Genomic DNA, 21,476 nt, shown 5'->3' with positions numbered 1-21,476 from the left:
TTCCCTCCACGATGTCAATAAACCATCATGTTAGGTCAACTGCTGCCAGACAAGATGATGACAGTCCCGAGGTGCTAAAGTTTGTTGTGTTTGATAAAAGGAGATTGATTGCAGGTTCTCAGATGAGATTTCTCTCTGTGGGATGGAATCAGGCAGGTGAAGATGTGGGGAGTTTTGAGTGCAGATTTAAAAAAAAATAGTGGAAATGGAAGTTCCAAAGAGGTGGTTTCTAGGATGTCAAAGGGCCCAGGGCCAGAGCAGTCAGTAATATTTGAATCAGGTTACCTGGAAGACAGGTGTGAGAGAGACATGGATGCGGTTGGCTTCGGGTGGCTGGTAGACATAAAATTTGCACAATATCCCATAGCTGGTTGAGTATTTTAAAATTATAAGCATAGGATTTTATATTTGGGGGTGAAGAAATTATCTGGCACGTGGTACTGGGTTTTTTTTTAAATGCCAAATTTCATTCTTAATAACTTTTATAAAAAATAAAAACATAAAGACACCTCATATCTACTGTGTGGCCCTCCTGAAAATGATGGTCATCTATTCTCTGGAAATCAGTGGCTTTTCAAACATGAGAAAATAGATGTATGACTTTCTTGGCGTTTTGCATTCTTTAAGGAGCCCAGTTGCTTTGGAAAAGCCAAGAAAATCATCAAGATTATTTTTAGGGGTTATTGTACTGGGGATTGTAAGAATAAGATAAGGTCTTGGGTTATTTCTAGTTTAGGGGAATGTGGACAGGTATTCAGTTGTGAAGTGCTTTGTTGTAGCTAATTAATCCATAAGGGGAACGTAGACTGTAGACATAAGTACAAACCCAGTGCAACTTTCTGTATGTTGTTGGGGGAATAAAATGTTATAGAGCAAGCACATCGCCTCCCTGATTTCACAATGCCTGTATTAGCCCTTAATTTTTGTCGAAGTCTTTCCCTCTTCCTCTTGAAAAATAAGTTCCAAAATATAGTTTACTGAATCTTCCATCATTAAAACGTTTGCTCTTTCTTCACTACGGCAGTTCACACAAGGCAAAGCTATTAAACAGTTGGTTTTAGTGTAGTGTATAACTTTGCTGTATATCAAACTAATTTTTACAAGTTTTCATCCTAAACCTCAAATCATGTAATTAATAATTTGCCTGTCTTATTTATAACCTTAATTGTGATTCTTTTATTAATAAAAGCTAATGGAAAAGGATCCTTTATTAAGCTGATGACTAGACCTACATTTAATTTTCCTGCAGTATATGAAGTATTGTACCAGAGTATTAAAAGATATGTAATATTTTATTGATAAATCTATCCTTTAAAAGGAATACGTTTTAGGATGTCATCATTCTGATGTGAATCATGTAAATGTTGACAATATGCACTGTTTATTATACATTTAGTGTTTCCAGAGATTCACTTAATTGCCTTTTTGCCCACGTATTATGTAGTCTATTTGCAAGTGTTTTTAAAAAGTGACATTAAAAGAATAGTTTATGTAGAGAAACATTATTGGGTATTAATTGTCCCCCCACCTGTATTTATGGGTGTTAGTTCAACTGCTTTGCTAGCTGCAAAGCTGTATTACCAGAGTACAAGTGTATTTGTAAACTGTATGGGAACTAAACATTAGGAATAAAACCATTTTCTTATATGATGGTACTTGTCATTTACTTCATCAGACATGTCCAAGAAGCACGGGGATTACAGGTCACTTAGCCCCTTACACCAGCAAAACGCTGACAGTCAGCAGCTCTTACCTAGAAGATGAGTTGGAATGTAGCATGAATGTCAGGTCCTCGAGATTTTATTAAGTGCCTACTCTGTATATAGCCTTGGGAGACAGAAGGGGAACTGTTTTTTTAAAAAAAGTGTTTTTATTGATTTCAGAGAGGAAGGAAGAGGGAGAGAGATAGAAACATCAGTGATGAGAATCATCAATAGGCTGCCTCCTGCATGCCCCCTACTGGGGATCGAGCCCACAACCCAGGCATGTGCCCTGATGGGGAATCGAACGATGACCTTCTGGTTCTTAGGTCAGTGCTCAACCACTGAGCCATGCTGGCTGGGGAAGGGGAGTTCTCTTTGGAATCAATAAAAATATATTAATAAAATAAAATAGGATTCTTTAAAAAAAACACAACACAACAAAACTGTATTTTTTTGACTCCGTAACACATTTGCTTTGAACAAAATGTAACAGGTTCAAACAGCATACAGAAATCTCTCCTCCGTGCAGTGGACGGTGTTTTTTGTTCTACCCCAAGGACCACCAGCGACTTTGAACTCTGAACTGTTCTGTGTCCCTGTAAAAGGGCTGGTTCCAAGGGCTTTGCATTTGTTACTCAAGAGGTAATGTTGAACTGTCCCCAGTGAGGCTGAACCCAGTTATACCTCTATCAGCCTGTCTCCCCACACCTTTATCACATTGTCATGTTGCCGCATTTGCACCTTTGTCCTCTGATAGGTGAAAAATGATAGTTCAATGCAATTAAATGTGTATTTTTCTTAAAAGCGAGGCTGAGCATCCTTTCATTTGCTTTGTACATGCCTTTCTGTGAACTCTGTCGCTTGACATATTTTTTCTATTAAATCCTGGATCTGTCTTGTTTGCAGTTTAGGAACGAAGATATTTCCTTCTCTGCGGCCGATGGACATGACTGGAACGACTGAGTCACCAGCACCAATTTCTATAAAATGCTCCTCGTTGGGGTGCCTGTGGGTGCACCAGGGTGGGAGTTGTGGCGTAGGCCTTGCTGGGATTGTAATTCTCAGCGGGGGTGAGGACAGGCTGGGAAAGGGGCTGCAGCCACCACGTGAGACCAGTCGCAGTTATACCGGCTGGTGAGGTGAGAATTACTTCAGATGTTTTTTCAGATTCAAAAGTGCCAAACAGTATGCATGCATCCGTTCAACCGCTTTTTAATGAGTGCAGTGACTCAGGCATCGGGCAGGGTGTTGTAGGGAATACAAGATAAATCTCTCTTAATCCTTGACTTAGAGGACTTGATGGCCCATTTAGGGAAAGGAGACACCCAGGCTGAATACAAGATTGGATAAAACTGCTATGCAGTGAGGCCTGGATCAGGACTAAGAGTATGAGGAAATGACAACACACCACACACTAAATGACAGTTACGTGCCAAACATCATTGGAGGGTTTATTCAGGTCATTTCTAAACCTGTAAAGGGGGTACTGTTTTTTTTTAATGTATATTTTTATTGATTTCAGAGAGAGCAAGGGAGAGGAAGAGAGATAGAAACATCAATTGGTTGCCTCCTGCACACCCCCCCACTGGGGATCAAGCCGGAAACCTTGACTGGGAAGTGAATCGGCAACCTCCTGGTGTATGGGTTGATGCTCAACCACTGAGCCACACCGGCTGGGCTCCCTTGTCTATTTTGCTCATTGCCAGGGACCTGCATCAGCAACAAATATATTTAACAAATTAATACAAACTTGCTATTTTACAGTTCTGGAGGTCAGAAATCTGAACTGAGTTTTACTGAGCTAAAGCCAAGGAGTTTGCAGGGGTTCATTCCTTCTGGAGGCTGGGGGCAGAATGGACTCCCGTGCCTTTTCTGGTTCTAGAAGCGTCTCACATTCTTTGCCTCCTGGCCCCTTCCTTTCTCCATCGTCAGAGCCAGCAAAGGCTGGTCAAGTCTGACACTGACCTTCCTCTGACACTGAACTCTGACGTTCCCACCTCCCACTTTCACGAATAAGGACCCTGATGATTTTATTGGGTCCACCCAGTTAATCCAGAATCCTCTCCATCTCAAGATCTTTTTAAAAAAAAATGGTTGAAAGTGTTACATATGTCCCCTTCCACCTCCCCCCCCATCAACCCCCTCAAGATCCTTAATCACATCTGCAAAGTCCTCTTCCACGTAAAGTACCATATTAACAGGTTGCAGGGATTAGGATGTAGACATCTGGGGGGTGTGTAATTCTCCTCCACAGCACCCTTGGGCCTCAAAGACACAAGGATGGAGGACAGCATTGCTGGGAGGAGAAGTCCCCAGCAGAGAGGTGCTGCAATAGAAGGGCTTTGCCGGGAAGGAAGAAATATCCTGAACACTCCCGCCCTCTGATATCTGGCTGCCTCCCATTGGCCCAACCCCTGACCCAACCTCCCATTGGCCCAACCCATCTGCAAGTCACAGGACCAAGGTGTCCAGGTGCTACGGTCCCTAGCGCAGGGAATGGATCTGGGGTGGGGACAGGGGGCAAATAGAGAATAACAAGCTCTTGTTCCACAGCATGGCTCTGTGGTTGAGCATCAACCTATAAACCAGGAGGTCACAATTGGATTCCTGGTCAAGGTACATGCCCAGGTTGCAGGCTCGGGCAGCCAATCAATGATTCTCTCTCATCATTGATGTTTCTATCTCTCCCTCTCCTTTCCTTTTTGAAATCAATACAAATCTCTATATATAAAAGCCTAAGCAACTGTTCAACAAGTAGCTATGATGCACACTGACCACTGGGGGGCAGATGCTCAATGCACAGGCATGGAAACATGGAATAGACTGATGACTCTCAGAGGGAAGTGGGGAGGGGAAAGGACGGAAAGAGATTAACCAAATATCTAGAGGCTCAGTGCACGGATTCATGCACCGGTGGGGTCCCTCTGCCTGGCCTGTGGGGATTGGGCCCAAACTGGCAGTCTGACATCCCCTGAGGGGTCCCAGATTGTGAGAGGGCGCAGGCCAGGTCGAGGGACCCCACCTGTGCATGAATCCATGCCCTGGGCCTCTAGTATATTATAAAAAAAGAAAGAATAACAAGCCCACTACAGACTCACTGCTCAAGGCCAGCACCATCATCACCAGGACCATTGGAAATGCAGTCTCACACCCCACTGAGCCTCAAGGTATCAGAATTTGCAATTTTTGCAAGATCACCAGGCACATTTGTAGTTGGAGACCGGCTGCACTGGAGGACTTCCATCCATGTGGAGATAAAGGTTGTTGGCAATTATACCCAAGCCGAGTTAGTTCGCATCTGCAGACACAGATACGAGTCTCACGTGGCATCCTAGGAGAAGCCCCACAGAGTAAGAAAAACCCAAAGACTGGATCTTAGAGAACCAGAGAAGCGTCCCTTCATACTGTCTTGAAAACAGATTCAGATATTCTTAGATATCACACCTACCAAAACCAAGTTTGTGAAATCCCAAGCATATGTTAGATCCATCTAACGAAGGAAAAAGAAGGAAGAAAAAAAATGAAAGGAAGACGCTAAAATTAGCGTCTGTTCAGGAGGTGACAGATGTCTGGGTCTTGATAGACTTCTAGACTTGTAAAAAAATGTTTTGTTTTGTTTTTCATCTTTATTCATGCATGTCTGATGGGTGCTTTGGATATTACCATTATTTTCCCCGCACATACTAAAATTAATTTTTTTCTTTCTAAAGGGTTGATTCCCTCAAGTGTTACTTTGTGTGAAGGCTTTAGAAAATGTTCAATAAAGGTTTCAGTTATGGACAAAAACTCCTCCGTTCCAGCCACACACATGATCCTCTAGCTGTGCTTTATTGTGAATTGATTCTTTGTGTTGAATACCTTTTCCGTATTTGAAAATGGACTGAAATCCTTGCTTAGGACCATAAAATTTCTACCTTTAAGAATAAACCATCAGGCTTCTGCTAAGGGTAAGTGAAAAGAATACATTTTGGTTCAAGTTGCTAAATATGTTTGAGTTTTATCGGCTCACGGCCGACATGGAGCATTCTGTTGTCGGCGTGTTGATTTCGTGGGGGAATCAGGGCTTTGGGACCCACAGGCCTGGGTTTTTCTGGTTTTGCCACTGACGAGCTGTGTGACCTTGGACAAGTCAGTGAAGGCCTTTGACCCTCAGATTCATTCCTTTTTTAGGAAAATAGAGGCAATGGCACCTGCCTTGTTGTGAAGGTTTGTTGAGAAGTTTAGTGGCAGTGGGTGACCTGGCACGTAGTAGGTGCTCAGTAAATATCTGTAGTCTCCCTCTAGGGCTTGGGAATGTCTTGCAGGCCTTTGACATAGCCTGTTCCTATGTTATATGAATTTGCCAGTTAATGGCATGTAGAAGGGAAGATAGAAATAAAATTCAGAGATTTCATTAGAGTTTACAGTCCTTCTTAGAGGTTGAGCAAAAATCATTTAGCCTGGTCAGTGTGGCTCAGTGGTTGAGCGTCAACCTATGAACCAGGAGGTCACAGTTCGATTCCTGGTCAGGGCACATGCCTGGGTTGCAGGCTCAATCCCCAGTGAGGGGCATGTAGGAGGCAGTTGACCAATGATTCTCTCTCATCATTGATGTTTCTATCTCTCTCTTCCTTTTCCTTCCTCTCTGAAATCAATAAAAATATTTTTAAAAATTATAATTTACTTTCTTTTACAATTAGTATTGGAAATCCTCAACTAGCCTTCCTCTCTGGCATGTACAGTACCATGCAAAACCAAATAATACATACAATGTTTGGAGAAAACAATGATTTGTACTAACACTATATAAAGGAAAGCATGGGAATGATAGCCCCCACTTTCCAGATAGTTCTTCCTGTGGCACGAGAAAGCGAAGAGGATGGATGAGGTCAGAGGAGGGCAAGTGGGGTGTCCCGATGCCTTAGAAAATGCTTATTTGAGCTAAGTTTTCCCATGTTAATAATTTGTGTATCTTACTATATAAGATAACATATTTACATTATAAGATTATGTGTCCCATATATTTTTATAGCACTTTATAATGTTTCTATTAGGCGATTATATGTTCCATATATTCTCTTGAACATTTGAAATATTTAGGAGAAAACATTAAAAAGATGAACTAGGAAAATAAATGTGACAATCTCTTTGTAAATAGAGAACACGTTGCTGAAGTCAGCTTGCAAAAAGCCAGTGTTAGTTACCGCTGATGGAGTGATGACTAGATGCAGGCACCGCGCCAGGTGCTTGGCGTGAATTCTCTCATTACATCCACACAACCAGCAGACCAGGTATTATGATCTTCATTTTACAGACGAGTAAATCGAGGCAGTTAGCCAACACACATCGATTGAGCGCTTATAACGTGCCAGGCACCATACTGTTATACCTGCACCGTTTTATTTCATCTTCCAGCAATTCTGGGAATTACACGGAAAACACAACTTTAAACCAGGGGTTGGCAAACATTTTCTGAATTGGGCCAGATAGTAAGAATGTTACATTTTGTAGGCCCTGCAATCTTTGTCATGATGGCTCAACTCTCAACTCAGCCAGAGATGACGCATAAATGAAATAGAGGGGCGGTGTGCCAGTGAAACTTTATTGATGGACCCTGATGTTTAAGTTGCATGTAAGTTTCATGTGTCACAAGGTATCACTTTCTTTTTCCCCACCATTTAAAAATATATATTTTTTTCTTAGCTTGCGGGTTATAAAAAATCAGGCAGCCCGGCTGGTGTGGTTCAGTGGTTGAGCGTCGACCTATGAACCAGGAGGTCACAGGTGGATTCCTGGTCAGGGCACATGCCCAGGTTGCAGGATCGATCCCCAGTAGGGGGCGTGCAGGAGGCAGCCCATCAATGATTCTTATCATTGATGTTCCTATCTCTCCCTGTCCTTTCCTCTCTGAAATCATTAAAAATATATTAAAAAAAAAAAAAAAAAAGGCAGGCAGAGGGCTGGATCTGGCCCATGGGCTATGGTTTGCCATGCATGGCTCTTGACCGTCAGTTCTTAGGGGCAGGGCCATTGTAGACTTTGCTCAGCATTGTACACTCAGCCTCTGGGACACCCTGGGGTGCTCAGTGCAGGTCTGATGGATGAATGAATGAGTGACGATAAGCTGATATCTCAGAAGTCCTGTGATGGTGATGTTTTCTCTTCACTTTAGGCCACAACCCTGGACATCATGAGGTGAGCATTTTCTAGGGGACATTATATACACTATATAACGCTGTTGGGATTACAGGTGTAGACCGGGGCTGTCCCAGCAAATCGGGGTGCATGATTATTGCAGTCCTTCCCACCAGGGAGATGATTCTTCACCACAGTGACAGCGGGACATTGGCGTGTGTGTGTGTGTGCGTGTGTGCGTGTGTGTGCGTGTGTGCGTGCATGCACAGGCACATGTGTGAGTGTTGAACAATACTGATTTCCCCCTACAACTTTTAATTTGGAAGGTTTCAAGCCTGCAAAAAACTTGTAAGAATATTGGAAGGACACTGAACACTCACATATTTGTCACCCTGATGGAGCCGTTTTTGACACTGTATCACAAATATTCTGTGTATGTATGTATTTGTGTGTCTGTGTATCTTCCTTCCTATGTATCTATGTATCTATCTATCATTTTCCTAAGAATCAGGTGCAGCCTGGCCAGTGTGGCTAGGTGGTTGAGCATTGACCTATGAACCAGGAGGTCACGGTTCAATTCTCGGTCAGGGCGCATGCCCCAGTTGTTGGGCTCCATTCCCAGTGGGGGGCGTGCAGGAGGCAGCTGACCAATGATTCTCTCTCATCATGGATGTTTCTATCTCTCTCCTTCTTCCTTCCTCTCTGAAATCAATAAAAAAAAATACATTAAAAAAAAAAGAATCAGGTGCAGACAGCTTGACACTCCCCTTGAACACTGCATCTGTCTTCAGAACCACCATACAATGTTCACACTCAGGAAAGTTAACATTGTCTGTCATACAACCAATATTTTAATTTTCCCAATTGTCCCCAAAATGTGTTTCTTTTTTTGAGCTGGTGTGCTCATTTGTTTGTTTTAAACCAGGACTCGATGGACAGTCCTTTGAATTCAGGCTCCTGGAAGCCGAACCAGCTCCCTGGCCTCTGTCTGTCATCCTGGTGTTGCTATTTGAGAAACACAGGCCTTTGGTTTTGTACAAAGTGTCCATTCAGATTTGCTCGATTGCTTTTTGTGATTAGATTTAGGTTAAACATTTTCGGCAGAAATAATATATGGTTGATATGTCGTCGGTGGGTCATCCCCTCCGAAGTGCAAGGTGTCACCTGTCCCATTATTGATGATGTTAACCTTGACCACGTGGTTAAGGGAAATGCCACTCAGAACAAGAAATCATTGAAGAGTGTAAACAGGAAAAGACAAACAGGTGCACGGGGTCCTGTCTGGCGGACACAGTTTGCTCAGCTTCCAGGTTCTTACAGGCGCACAGGGGACTGAATTCAACCGGCGAAACAGCTCGCTGCTCCTTGCTCCGCGGCCATCAGTATGCAAAGCCGCGTTCCTGCTCAGCGGCCGGAGATTTATTGATTGTGTCACTGCCCATGATGGGGTGCAGCGAATCTTGCCTTGGCACCTGCATTAGTTTTCACATCGTGTAGCTACAAAGATAGAGGACGTGGTCAGCCTCCCTGCTCCTTATGGTCTTTCCAAGGGCAGCAGCGTGGATACGGGCCACTGTGGTCCAGGCCCCCGTTATCCTCATCCAGTGACGATAGTCCCCTAATGATCCATCCAGCCTCTGCTCTGCTTGCCTTCTCACCGCAGTCCATTCTCCATAAAACAGCCTCTGGGAATTTTTCAAAATTCAGATCAGATTATCAACCCTCTTTTTTTTTTTTTTTTAAACTTTGCCTATTGTCCTTAGAATGAATATTTAAATACTTCCTCTGGCCTACCCTGGATGGCCTGGCCCTTACCTTTCTCTCAGACTTCGTTTTCTTCCACTCTGTGGTCTCTGAACCCAGCTGCAATGGGCTTTCTTTCTGTTTCACCACAACGCTCCTGCCTCAGGGCCTTTGCATATGCTGTGCTGTTCTTCTACCCAGGACAGCCCTCTCTTGTTCTCCCACTAAGGTAACTGCTTGTATCGCATGCTCACTCGAGAATGGTCTCATGTCAGGATCCAGAGGCTCCAACGAAGTGACTCGGGACCCACCCTTTGACGCAGTGTTGGCTTTGTGTGGGCTGCTTCTCTGCTCATCGTGGCAGGATGGCTGCCAGTAGTGCCTGCTGTTACATCCACCCCCTTGGCCACTCCTAGGAAAAAAGAGTAAGTTTTTCCTCATAGTTCTTATAAAAAATACTAGAGGCCTGGTGCACGAAATTCGTGCATGGGGGTGTGTGTCCCTCAGCCCAGCCTGCACCCTCTCCAATCTGGGACCCCTCGAGGGAGGTCCGACTGCCCGTTTAGGCCTGGTCCCTCCCAACTGCCCTTCCCTGCTGGCCATCTTGTGGTGGCCATCTTGTGCCTACATGGGGGCAGCCATCTTTGACCACATGGGGGCAGCCATCTTGTGTGTTGGAGTGATGGTCAATTTGCATACTTCTCTTTTATTAGATAGGATGAGCTTGGCTTTAATTAGGTCACCACAGGTCACATGCCCATTCCTGAGCCAGTCCTTCTGAATACGAGGCCTACCCCTTAGAATGGGGTGTGTGCTGGCCTTTGCTAAGCCTTCTGGACTGAGGGTGGAAGAGGGTTCCCCAAAGAAAACAGTGTCCTGTTACCAGAAGAAGGGGAGTGGGTGCTGCACAGCCAAGTGAAAGGTGCCCATCACGGACTCTCGTAAGGACGTGAGATAAAAAGCAAACAGAAACAACCGAGTCAGCGTCAGCAACATCTGACATGATGACCGGGATGTGTGTGATGAAGGCCTCGAGTCTGCAGTGTGGGTTCCTGTGAGGATGATCTACCGAAAACCAAGAATTGTGTGGGGAAGGGCTGGGTGGGAGGGAGGAGCAGCTGGTTTGATCCTTAGAGCTCGTGTGTGTGAGTGTGTGTGTGTGAGTGTGTGTGTGTGTGTGTGTGTGTGTGTGTGTGTGTGTGTGTGTGTGAGTGTGTGTGTGTGTGTGAGTGTGTGTGTGAGTGTGTGTGTGAGTGTGTGTGTGTGTGAGTGTGTGTGTGTGAGAGTGTGTGTGTGTGAGTGTGTGTGTGTGTGAGTGTGTGTGTGTGTGTGTGTGTGTGTGTGTTAACAGGTGATGGGTGCTTAGATGCCACTGGTTGCTTTCTCTCTCTCTCTCTCTCTCAAAAAAAAAAAAGAAAGAGAGAGAGGGAAGGGGGGGGGAGAGAGATAGTGAGAAACATCCATTTGTTGTTCTACGTATTTATGCATTCATTGGTTGATTCTTGTCTGTGTCCTGACCAGGGCTCAAACCTGCAGCCTTGGTGTATCAGGACGACACTCTAACCAACTGAGCTACCCGGCCAGGGTTAGATGCCATTAGTTTCAATTCCCTATTATTTTTTTAAGGTGAGGAACCCAGACTCTGAAAGAGGAGAAATGATTGGCCCACCCTCCCACAGTGACAAATCCTGTGTCCTGCCATCACTCCCCCAAGCCTGGCGTTATTTTTCATCTCACTGTATCTGCAACGTTTCCTTTATCTCGAGGAAAGCACATTTGAATTCATTTTGAAAACCAAAGGAGAGTATGGCCGGCATTTTTAGTGGCAACAGCAATCGAGTTTCCTGAGGTTAACTGCAGCCCTGATTGAAAACCGCCAGCGGTCACCAGCGGGGAGGGCTGCTAAAGCCTCCACTCTCAGGGCTGTCTTCTTCCGAAATGCAATTTGGTGAAGGAGAGAATGTCTGCGGCGCCTGCCAGTCATTCTGTGTAAGGGTCACGGGGGCTCCTCCGGTGCTGATGGAACTGTGTGAGAGCCGTCCTCCGCGCTCCAGGGCTGCCATGGCAGGTGCCTCGCGATAAGCGCCCATTTAACAGAGCTGGACTGAGGCTCCCCCGCGGCCGAGAGTGGCCTCGTATTGATTTGGTTGTGCCTTAGGCAGGCTGTTCCTTCCGCTGGACCTCTGTTTCCCTGTAATTGAGGGAGGGGGCGGGGGAGAACCAGAGTGGAATACTGTGTCTGGTACCCAGGATTATTATTTTATTTTTTGTTTATTGATTTTAGAGAGAGAGGGAAGGGGAGAGAGAGAGAAACATCGATTTGTTGTTGCACTTATCTATGCATTCATTGGTTGATTCTTGTATGTGCCTGGAGAGGGAATCGAACCTGCAACTTGGTGTATTAAGAAAACTGAGCTACCTGGCCGGGGCCTAGTTTTTCATTTATTAAAGCAACATCATCACTTCTACAGTGCTTACTAATTCTGGGCACTTTTCCAAAGGTTTTATTTTATATGAATAACTCTTTTTATTTTGTTTTATTTTATATTTTTATTGATTTCAGAGAGGAAGAGAGACGGAGGGAGAGAGAGAGATAGAAACATCAATGATGAGAGAGGATCATTGATTGGCTGCCTCCTGCATGCTCCCTACTGGGGATCCGGCCTGCCACCTGGACATGTGCCTTTGACCGGAATTGAACCTGGGACTCTTCAGTCCACAGGCTGACGCTCTACCCACTGAGCCAAACCAGCTAGGGCTATATGAATAATTCTTTTAATTATCTTAAGATACTACTATTTCCACTTTATAGAAAAAATTAAATCAGAGAGGTTAAAGCACTTGCCTAAGGTCACACAGCTAGTAGGTGCCAGAGGCGGGATCTGAACCCAGGAAGTCTGCCTCCAGAGCCTGTGCCCTCCAGCATTCCACTTTGCTGATGCATGATATAATGCTTCCTTTTAAAGTGTATTTAAGGAAAAAAAGGGGGTGGGAGGGGAGAGGACTGAGTAAGAATCAACTTAAAGAAAAACATTAAATAAAGAATAAAGCGTGCATGACAGGGCTATGGCAAAATGGTGACCACGGTTTTGAATAACTAAAAGTTGGGAGATGCTAGGCAGTCTAGAAGTCTAGAATTCTGTACGTGGGGAAGATGCCTGCATTAGGCAGGGGAAGAAGCCGGGTGGGGGCTCCCGAGTCTGTTCGGAGCCACAGTGCTGGTAGCTGACAGCACTGCTCGTCTAGAATGAGAAATGTCGTCCTTCCATCGCCACGGAGCCCTGAGTTCCTTTAAGGACGCCTGGATCCCTTAGACCCGACCTTGCTGGAGGCTGAGGTCCAGTGTCCTTCACTGAGGCGCCGGCTGCCTCCCGAAGCGCCGTCGTTTAGCAGGTGGTTTGATGCACGGTCTGTGGAATGAGTGTGCGGTGTGCTGCCTGACGTTCGGCCAAAGTAATTAATGGGCTTTTCCCACAGTGCAGTCACCTCCTGTCCCCTGCGGTGGCAGAGACGGGATGGACAGTCTGCATACAGCAGCGGAGAGAGCTGTGTGCAGCTCACCTTGCCACTCACCCTCTCTGATGTCATCCCATCTCCCTCTGCTTTGCAAACAACCCCTAACTCTAATCCTTACCCTAACCCCTACACTACCCTTAACCTTCACTCAAATCCAAATCCATATCCTAACCCTAATCCTTCCCTAGCCCTCACTGTTACCCTAACCATACCCTCATCCTAACACACATACCCTTAATTTTCAACCTAACCTTAACCCTAATCCTTACTTGAATCCTCTATTTCTCTCCTTTATTTACTTTATTCACCCAGCTTTTATGAGGTGTAATTGACAAACAGAAATTATACATATTTGAGGTGTACACCATAATGATTTGATATGCGTACACTGTGACATGACCACAATCAACACACCCATCACCTCACATAGTTGCCATTTCCATTCACTTGTTTCTTTACTTATTCACTTACTCTTTTCACCCATTTTTATTGAGCACCTACTATATCAGCGAGGGTTCCAGCAGGACAGAGAAGGTGCCTTTTGACTGGGTGATTGAGGAGACGTTAGTAAACAGACTTTATAATGATGTGAATGTGATCCATGTAGCTCAGGGGTACGCTGAGGCACTGAGGGGCTACCACTGGGAGGAAGTACCACCTCTGGGGCTATGGGAGGAAATGGAGTTGGGGTCCCAGTCACAGGTGATAGCAGCTCCTGCTAGGTGGTCCTGGTGGTGATCAGAGCAGGGAGGGGTCCGGAAGAAAGCACCAGACTTCTTCCTCCCCCTGCCCTCCTGGCTCCTCCCCACTCTTAGTCCCCACCCTCCATCCCCAATTCCAACCCGTGCCCCCGCCCCCCCTCAAATGACTCAGGGCAAACTGTGCATTAAGATCCACCGAGTCACAGAAAAAGCTTGTCCCTTCCGCTCCAGCCTACACCCTCAAAAGTATGAAACAAAACCAAGAAATCATCCAAGCCTTGATTCTCTGTCTTTTATAAATATTTCTATCTCAGCCCCTGAAAATGACCTCACTGAATGGATGAATAACAATCTAGAGAGAGGGCTGAGGAAATGGACATCATTCCAAGGGGATCCTTTATTATGCAAAGTTTTATTCAAATTATGCAAATATCACCCTCTCAGCTAGTTGAACTTGCTCCAGCTGGGGGCAGAGCACGGGTGTGGGATGGTGGAAGAAAGACCATCGGGACGCCAAGAAATGCAGCCAGAGGGTCCCAAAACCTGATAAAAAGTTAGCTTTCGGGGTAAACAGGGAAAGAACAGAATGCTTGGTACTACAGAGACCAACACCCATTACTACTTCTTTGGATGTCAAGACCATGAACAAGAACCCTATTAGTTTGCCAAAGTTGTTTCTTCTTCTTCTTCTTCTTCTTCTTCTTCTTCTTCTTCTTCTTCTTCTTCTTCTTCTTCTTCTTTTTTTTAAGGAAATTGAGCAGCAGTCTTGACCTTCTGAAAGCCTCCTGTCAGCTTCCCATTCCCATTAGCAGGAGGGGACAGAGCGGGGCTGTGAGGCAGACCCAACCTCATCCTCAGCCTATGCCCCAGGGATGCGTTAGTTTGGGACCAGATGGCCAGGTCTTTGTAATGTCCCTTGATGGGTCTGGAGCTGTGAGCTGATCCAGAAAGCGGAAAAGAGGAACATGGCTTCCCAGCTGAGGGTCCCTGAAGGGGTTAACAGCTGGGGGCCATCTACTGTCAGCACCTCCAGCAGCTGGGGCAACAAGACCTCCCTTAAAGGGGACCTGGGTGGCCCAGGGAACTGAGGCTTGATGAACTTGTAAAACATGCCCAACGTTTCACGGACAAAAAGTAGCAGAGCCAGAATTTGAACTCAGGTCTGTCTGAGGCCAATATTTCTTCCTCTCCCCCCCCATTTTTTTAACCATTAGTCTACATTGTTTAATAAAATGCAAAAAATCAAAGGAGTTTATAACTACTGGGATAGAAGGAATAAAAGAGAAAAGAATCAACGGCTTATTAATCCGAGGTTTGACAGCCCAGGGGCCTGGGTATATGATGTCATGGCCGACAATGGGAGAGTTGGCATGTGGAGCCACAGGAGCGGGGAGAGATGGCAGGTTCAGGTCTGGCCAGGCTGCTTGTGGCAGAGAGTGCTGGGATGCAAATTGGCATTCAGGGAAAGACGACAAAACCACCATTTTTTGAACTCTCGGAGATGGCAAAGGGCCAGGAAAGATAGCCCAGCGTTTGTGTGGAGCATTGCATGATGGGAAATGCCATTAACACTTGGAAAAGATGAAACGCAGCCAGGGAGATGAAAGAACATTGCACTTTCTTCCAGGGACTGTGAGGACTCGGGGCTTGTCCCCAGGGAGAGGTAGCAGTTGAAGACAGTTTCACAGTTGATGACAAAACAGAACAAGCACACAGCGAGGGAGCCAGCGGCCTGCGTTCCAGCCCCAGCGTCCTGTTGACACACATGCTGTGTGTCCTTGAACAAGCCACTCACCCTCTCTGAGCCTCGGTGAGAGTGAGTAATGGTCAGCAAAGCGAGTTCGGCCTTCCAGGAGCCAGGCATACTATAGAGCAAAATCAGACAGATTTGTTTCTTAACGATGTCCGAGATTAAACTGTTTTGTCAGTCACACTTTGCCCAATAAACCCCTAGGAAGAGCACTATTTCCACAAAGGAAAACGTTCACTCTTTATCGGCTTCTAAGACAAAGTCCTCTCAACCTACCCACTGTCCTCCCTCTTTTGCAGGGGCATTAAGTAAAAGAAAGACTCCACTTTCCTCTTCAGTGTAACACCTGCCTACCACTGCCAGGTGCTCTGAGTTGGGAAGAGCAGCAGGTAATCCAGATTTCCAAAATAGGAGATTTCAAGATGTAAACACACTGGCAACTAATTAAACAAAGATTTTGAAGCACAGCGTGGGCCCCGTAAGTCCCATTCACAAGCCGGATTTGGCCCGAGGTGGCTCTGGACTGTTAAATAGAGAGGTCAGAAACAGCACGTCTGAGTGACAGGAAATGACAGGGGATGTTTGTTGACTGGCTTAGTGACCGTATGCTGATTTCCAGTTTGATTGTGGCAGAAGTGGACAAGCTGATGGTTGGCAATCCATTGGAATTACGTCCGATTTCCTCCACAAACATTTAAGGTTTTCTGCCTTCCTTTTTCTGTGTTGAATTTTACATTTTTTTTTTTTTTTTTTGGCAAAGTGACCCAAAGGTCACCCACCCTTTACCCTGGGGATGAACATTCCTCCGAATTAGCTCCTGTTCCTCCCCCGGGGGCTCTCAAGGCAGCAGAAGGAGAGACCCTCACAGCCCTGTCCCCGGCCCTGTCTGCGACCTTCCCCTTGTGCTCAGCTGCTGGGGGCCTCCGCGGTCTCATTAACGTTGGAAAAGCACTTTGGGTCTCGAGCTGAAAGGGACCAGGAAGGGCAGGGCGTAATTATTTTGTTTTTCTCACATCTTCAATGCAGAAAGGCTGTCAGAGGCAGCCCGAGCCTTCCCCATCGAGGATGAGAGGCTGCAGTTAACGGAGGGACAAGGGGGCTGGCAGAGGCGGAGAGAGAGGAGGGCGCCGGAGAGCAAGACACGCATTCTCCTGGGCCTGCGACCCATCATGTTCCGGTGACATCAGCTTTTTAGGGTCCACTCTGATCAGGCCTATTTATGTCCCTTTTCCATATCAAAAGATGGCTCTGGGACCGCCCCCAGGGTACTCAGGTGTTGGCATGTCTAAGGGACATGTCTGTGTCCCCCTCCGGCTGGAGGTTCCCTCCTAAGTAGACTGTCTCCTGGCATTTCTTGAGAAAATGGGAAACAGGTCCTGGTTTTGGGTTATAATAAGACAAGTGACTCACGTAAAACAAAAGTTAGCATCTGCTCTGCACACCAGGTTTAATACTGAGGGATAATTTAAAACCAAGGAAAAGGCAGGGATATTAATAAACAGTTGAGGGGAAGTGTGAAGAGAGCATATGAGAATCTTCAATTAAAAAGCTTACTGTAGTTCGCATCTAAAATAAGACCTTGCTTAGCATTCTGCTCTGCTCATTTGCAAAATAAGAGATGTATTGTTTTAAAAATAATTGAGTCTAATTTTGCACGTTTAGGAGATGGCTCTCCACTGGCTTAAAAATCTGTTTCTTTGCAATGCTCTGAATACATCTGAATGTCCATCGCTAAGCCGTTTGCTGCTTTATGCACTTTCACATGCTCACCGAGGCAAAGCTGGTATCCCTAGAAAAGTGATGTCTGGGGTCCTCTGTGCACCCTAGAATTCTTGTCATTTAGAGCAACCATTGCATCCAGTTTTCTTCAATTTATATGTAAGGTAACAGAGGCTCAGAGAGGTGAAGCAACTTGTCTGAGGACACACAGCAAGTCAGTGGCAGAACTGGGATTAGAATTCAGGCCCCTTCCGGCTCCAGCAGTTGTATTTCCCACCAAATTTGCGTGCCCCACATTTCAGTCACAGTTTTAACATATCCACATCCCACCTGCACTATTGTTTACTTCATGCTTTCCCCTTAAATCAATTCACTTTTAAAACAAAGATGTTTCTTTCAAGGGAAAACAGAAGTGTAAATGGAAAATCTCATTACTCACCCAAATAGAAGGTAAAACAAAAATTAATACAAGGCAAACACAAAACAAGGTAGTTAAACTCTAGGAAGGCACCTGAGGCTGATAAGACAGGGACTCGTGTAGAACAAAAGTCAGCATTTGCTCTTCTCCCTGTCGTGATCGGGAATGGGGAAGAGATGGCTTTCTCTTAAGGTGAATAGGTACCATCTAAGACCATCTCAAGAACCACCACAGTCCTCCCTTTAGATGAATCTGGACCGTGAGAGCTTCCCTCTCTTTCCTTCTTTCCCTCCCTCCTTGGCCCTGGTGAGGCCCTGTAGTAGATGGTGTCTGGGGGAAGCGAGGTGTCAGAGAGTGGCTTCTTTAAAAGATGGCTGTTGGGCCCTTGCTTTTATTTTTATTTATTTATTACTTTTTAAAATTGATTTTTACAGAGAGGAAGGGAGAGGGAGAGAGAGTTAGAAACATCGATGAGAGAGAAACGTCGATTAAGCTGCCTCCTGCACACCCCCTACTGGGATGTGCCCGCAACCAAGGTACATGCCCTTGACCTGGAATCGAACCTGGGACCTTTCAGTCCGCAGGCCGACGCTCTATCCACTGAGCCACACCGGCTTCGGCCCTTGCTCTTATTTCTTCCTCTCTTCCACTTTCCTGTTGTTTGGAATTGGGATGCGATGGCTGGGTTTAGGCAGCCATAGCGGACAACGAGGTGGCCGTGAGAATGGAGTCTACAGACCCGGGAGCAACAACATAGAAGGAGTCCAATTCCCTAAGCCTCTTGTTTTTTGTTTGTTTGTTTGTTTTAAAGAAATAAGCTTCCGTCGTGTTAAAGTTCCTGTTACGCTGGCACTTTGCTGTTCATTAGCCAAAGTTCATTCCAATGCAAAAGGAGACCGAGTGAGCTCTGGATTAGGAATTAGAAAAACCAACCCATATTTCATGTGACTCTGGGGATGACACAGAAATAGTCCCTGCTTTGCAATCCCCAGCAACTCGTCGAAGCTTCCCATAAGGGTCAGCCCTTGGGAGTCCTCAGTGCTGCTCAGAGCTCTGTGTTTCTGTGCCAAGCAGTGGTGGGGGCTGGTGTCTGCCTGAATGAACCTCAGGTGTCACCCTGTGGAGGAGGTGAGCGATGCAGGTACCAATGGGACCCAGAGGTGTGAGTGCATGCTGTGTTGGAGGGATAGCAGTCCCTGATAACTGCTAAATAGCATCACAACGGGAGCAGGTCTGTCCTCAAACCACCTCACCTTCTGCCTCCGAACCACACCAGGCACGTTTCCAGGAAAGTGCAAACCGCCCATTCCTCTCTTCCTCTCATAACATCCTCAGCAGCTGCACAGTTGTTATGTATTTTAAATAAACCATTTAAAACCTCTCAGAATTTAGCAACAATCACCATGGATACTCATCACTGAAATCCTTTGTTACCATGGCAACATTCCGCCCTTCATCCCCCACCCCCTACCCCCATCTTGCCTGTTTACCCTAAGACTGACATATTGGTTATGGTGAATGATAGGAAAAAAATTGGAGAGGAACTTCCAAGGGCATAGAAGCATGAAAATATCTTGCCAGAAAATAGGTATTTTTCCATTATTGTAATGAGTATGTTTCACTCTCCTATTTTTATCAAAGATAGATGACTATTATTACAGGGGGGAAGAGGAAGATCAGTGATGGATTAAAGCTCAAACAATCCCTTTTGTCATACCCTGGAGGTGATTTTTAGCAGGCGTTCTTGCTGCATTGAAAACGTGGTCAATAGCAATCCAGGAGTATTGAACCGTTGGTACCATTTGACCCACTTCTCGCAGCTCTCAAAAACACTCTAAGAAACCCTTTAACAGGGAGAAGCACTGCAAAGGCATCCGCCCGAGCAGCCTTTATGGAATGGCAAGACACGGGGAAGACGCATGTGCCTGATGTGGTTACGCGAAGCCATCATAGTGACACGGAGCAATCTTTTGTAGCATTTACAAATGACAAGCAGGACATGGCTGTACATTTACTGTTCAGAGAAATAATGGTAAGCAAACCGAACAAAATACACCTGATCCCAATGATTGTAGGTGTGGATCTGAAAATGTTAGTATCCTCCAGAAGCAAGATTGGAGAGAATCTGGGGATTCTGTGCTCCCTTTGGGTCAATTAACTTTTTAAGAATCCGAGAACGCCTTAGAGTGGTCGGCAAACTCATTAGTCAACAGAGCCAAATATCAACAGTACAACGATTGAAATTTCTTTTGAGAGCCAAATTTTTTAAACTTAAACTTCTTCTAACGCCACTTCTTCAAAATAGACTCTCCCAGGCCGTGGTATTTTGTGGAAGAGCCACACTCAAGGGGCCAAAGAGCCGCATGTGGCTTGCGAGCTGCAGTTTGCCGACCACGGCCTTAGACCAGCTCCCCAGAAAAATTCTGCACATACTTCCAGAAGATTCCTTGGCCAAGGGTCACCCCTCCCTACCACGGTCCAGCAACTTGAGGTTTAAATCATAATGTTCATTTAGTTCAATCTTTTAAAAACATATATATTTTTATTGATTTTAGAGAGGGAGGGAGAGGGAGAGAGGAATGGAAATATTAACAATGAGAGAGAATCATCAATTGGCCACCTCCCGAATGCCCTCCACTGGGGACCGAGCCCACAATCCGGCACAGGCCCTGACCAGGAGTCAGACAGTGACCTCCTGGTTCATAGGTCAACGCTCAACCACTGAGCCACTCTGGCCAGGCCATTTAGTTCAATCTTGATCATTAAGTTACTTAATTCCGTCAAGAAGCCAAAACCCAAAAACATGTTCAGAAATTTTGCATATAGGACTTGTTTGCTATCTGTTCCTCCCACTAGAATGTAAGCTCCATGCAGGCAAGAGGTTTTGTTTACTGTCTATCTCTAGTACCTAGGACAGTGTCTGTTCGAATAGTAACTACTCAATGTTTCCCAAATGAGGGAATTATTTAACAGCATGTCCACATGCAAAGGGCTATTATTAGAATTACTAGTAGCCCTGCGCACGAATACGTGCACCAGTAGCTCGCTGCCGCCCTCCAGTACCTCTCCTCCCGCTGCCCCGCCCTCCTGTAGCTCCCCTGCCCCCTCCTCATAGCTTGCTGCCCTGCCCCCTTCTGTAGCTCTCTATCATCTGCTTGTAGCTGGATGCCCCACCCTCCTGCTGATCCGTGATCCGGTCATTATGCGGTTGGTCCTTAAGCATCAAGGTATAATGACCGTTTGCATATTACATCTTTATTATAGAGGATCGCGTGCGATTCACAGCATTTACGCACATTGCTGTACAGACCCACACCTACAATCAATACTCTATTGTGTAAATATCCCACAATTTACTCATCCATTCCTCTATTGGCAGGCATTTGGATTGTTTCCAGTGGACTTGTTTTGTTTTGATCTTTTACGGTTACGACGAGTACCACCTGGAACATTCTCGCACGTGTCTTTTAGGGAACAGATGGACTCATTTCTCTTTGGAATGTGCCTAGGAATGGAATTGCTGGATTAGAGAGGGTATGCCTGTTTTGTTCTGATAGATAGTGCCAGTTTCCACCGTGGCCATACAGATTTGCACTCCTGCTCAGACTATTCTGCGTGTCTCCCCATCTCTATGGCAACTATACCATTCCATGGCCCCATATTTCCTGGAAGGCCACTTGTGGATATAATCACCCCATTTCTGACCCCCTCCCCCCCGCCATGCAGTTTCTTTCTTGGTTGTGGCCCATTTCATCTCTGCCCATGTGATTTAGCTTTTTGAGAGAGCGCCCATCTTTCCACCAGTTGCCTCA

Source organism: Eptesicus fuscus, chromosome 23 (genome assembly GCF_027574615.1).
Source record: "Eptesicus fuscus isolate TK198812 chromosome 23, DD_ASM_mEF_20220401, whole genome shotgun sequence".
Lineage (NCBI taxonomy): Eukaryota > Metazoa > Chordata > Mammalia > Chiroptera > Vespertilionidae > Eptesicus > Eptesicus fuscus.
The sequence above is the reverse complement of the archived record's forward strand: the minus strand, read 5'-3'. Positions refer to the sequence as shown.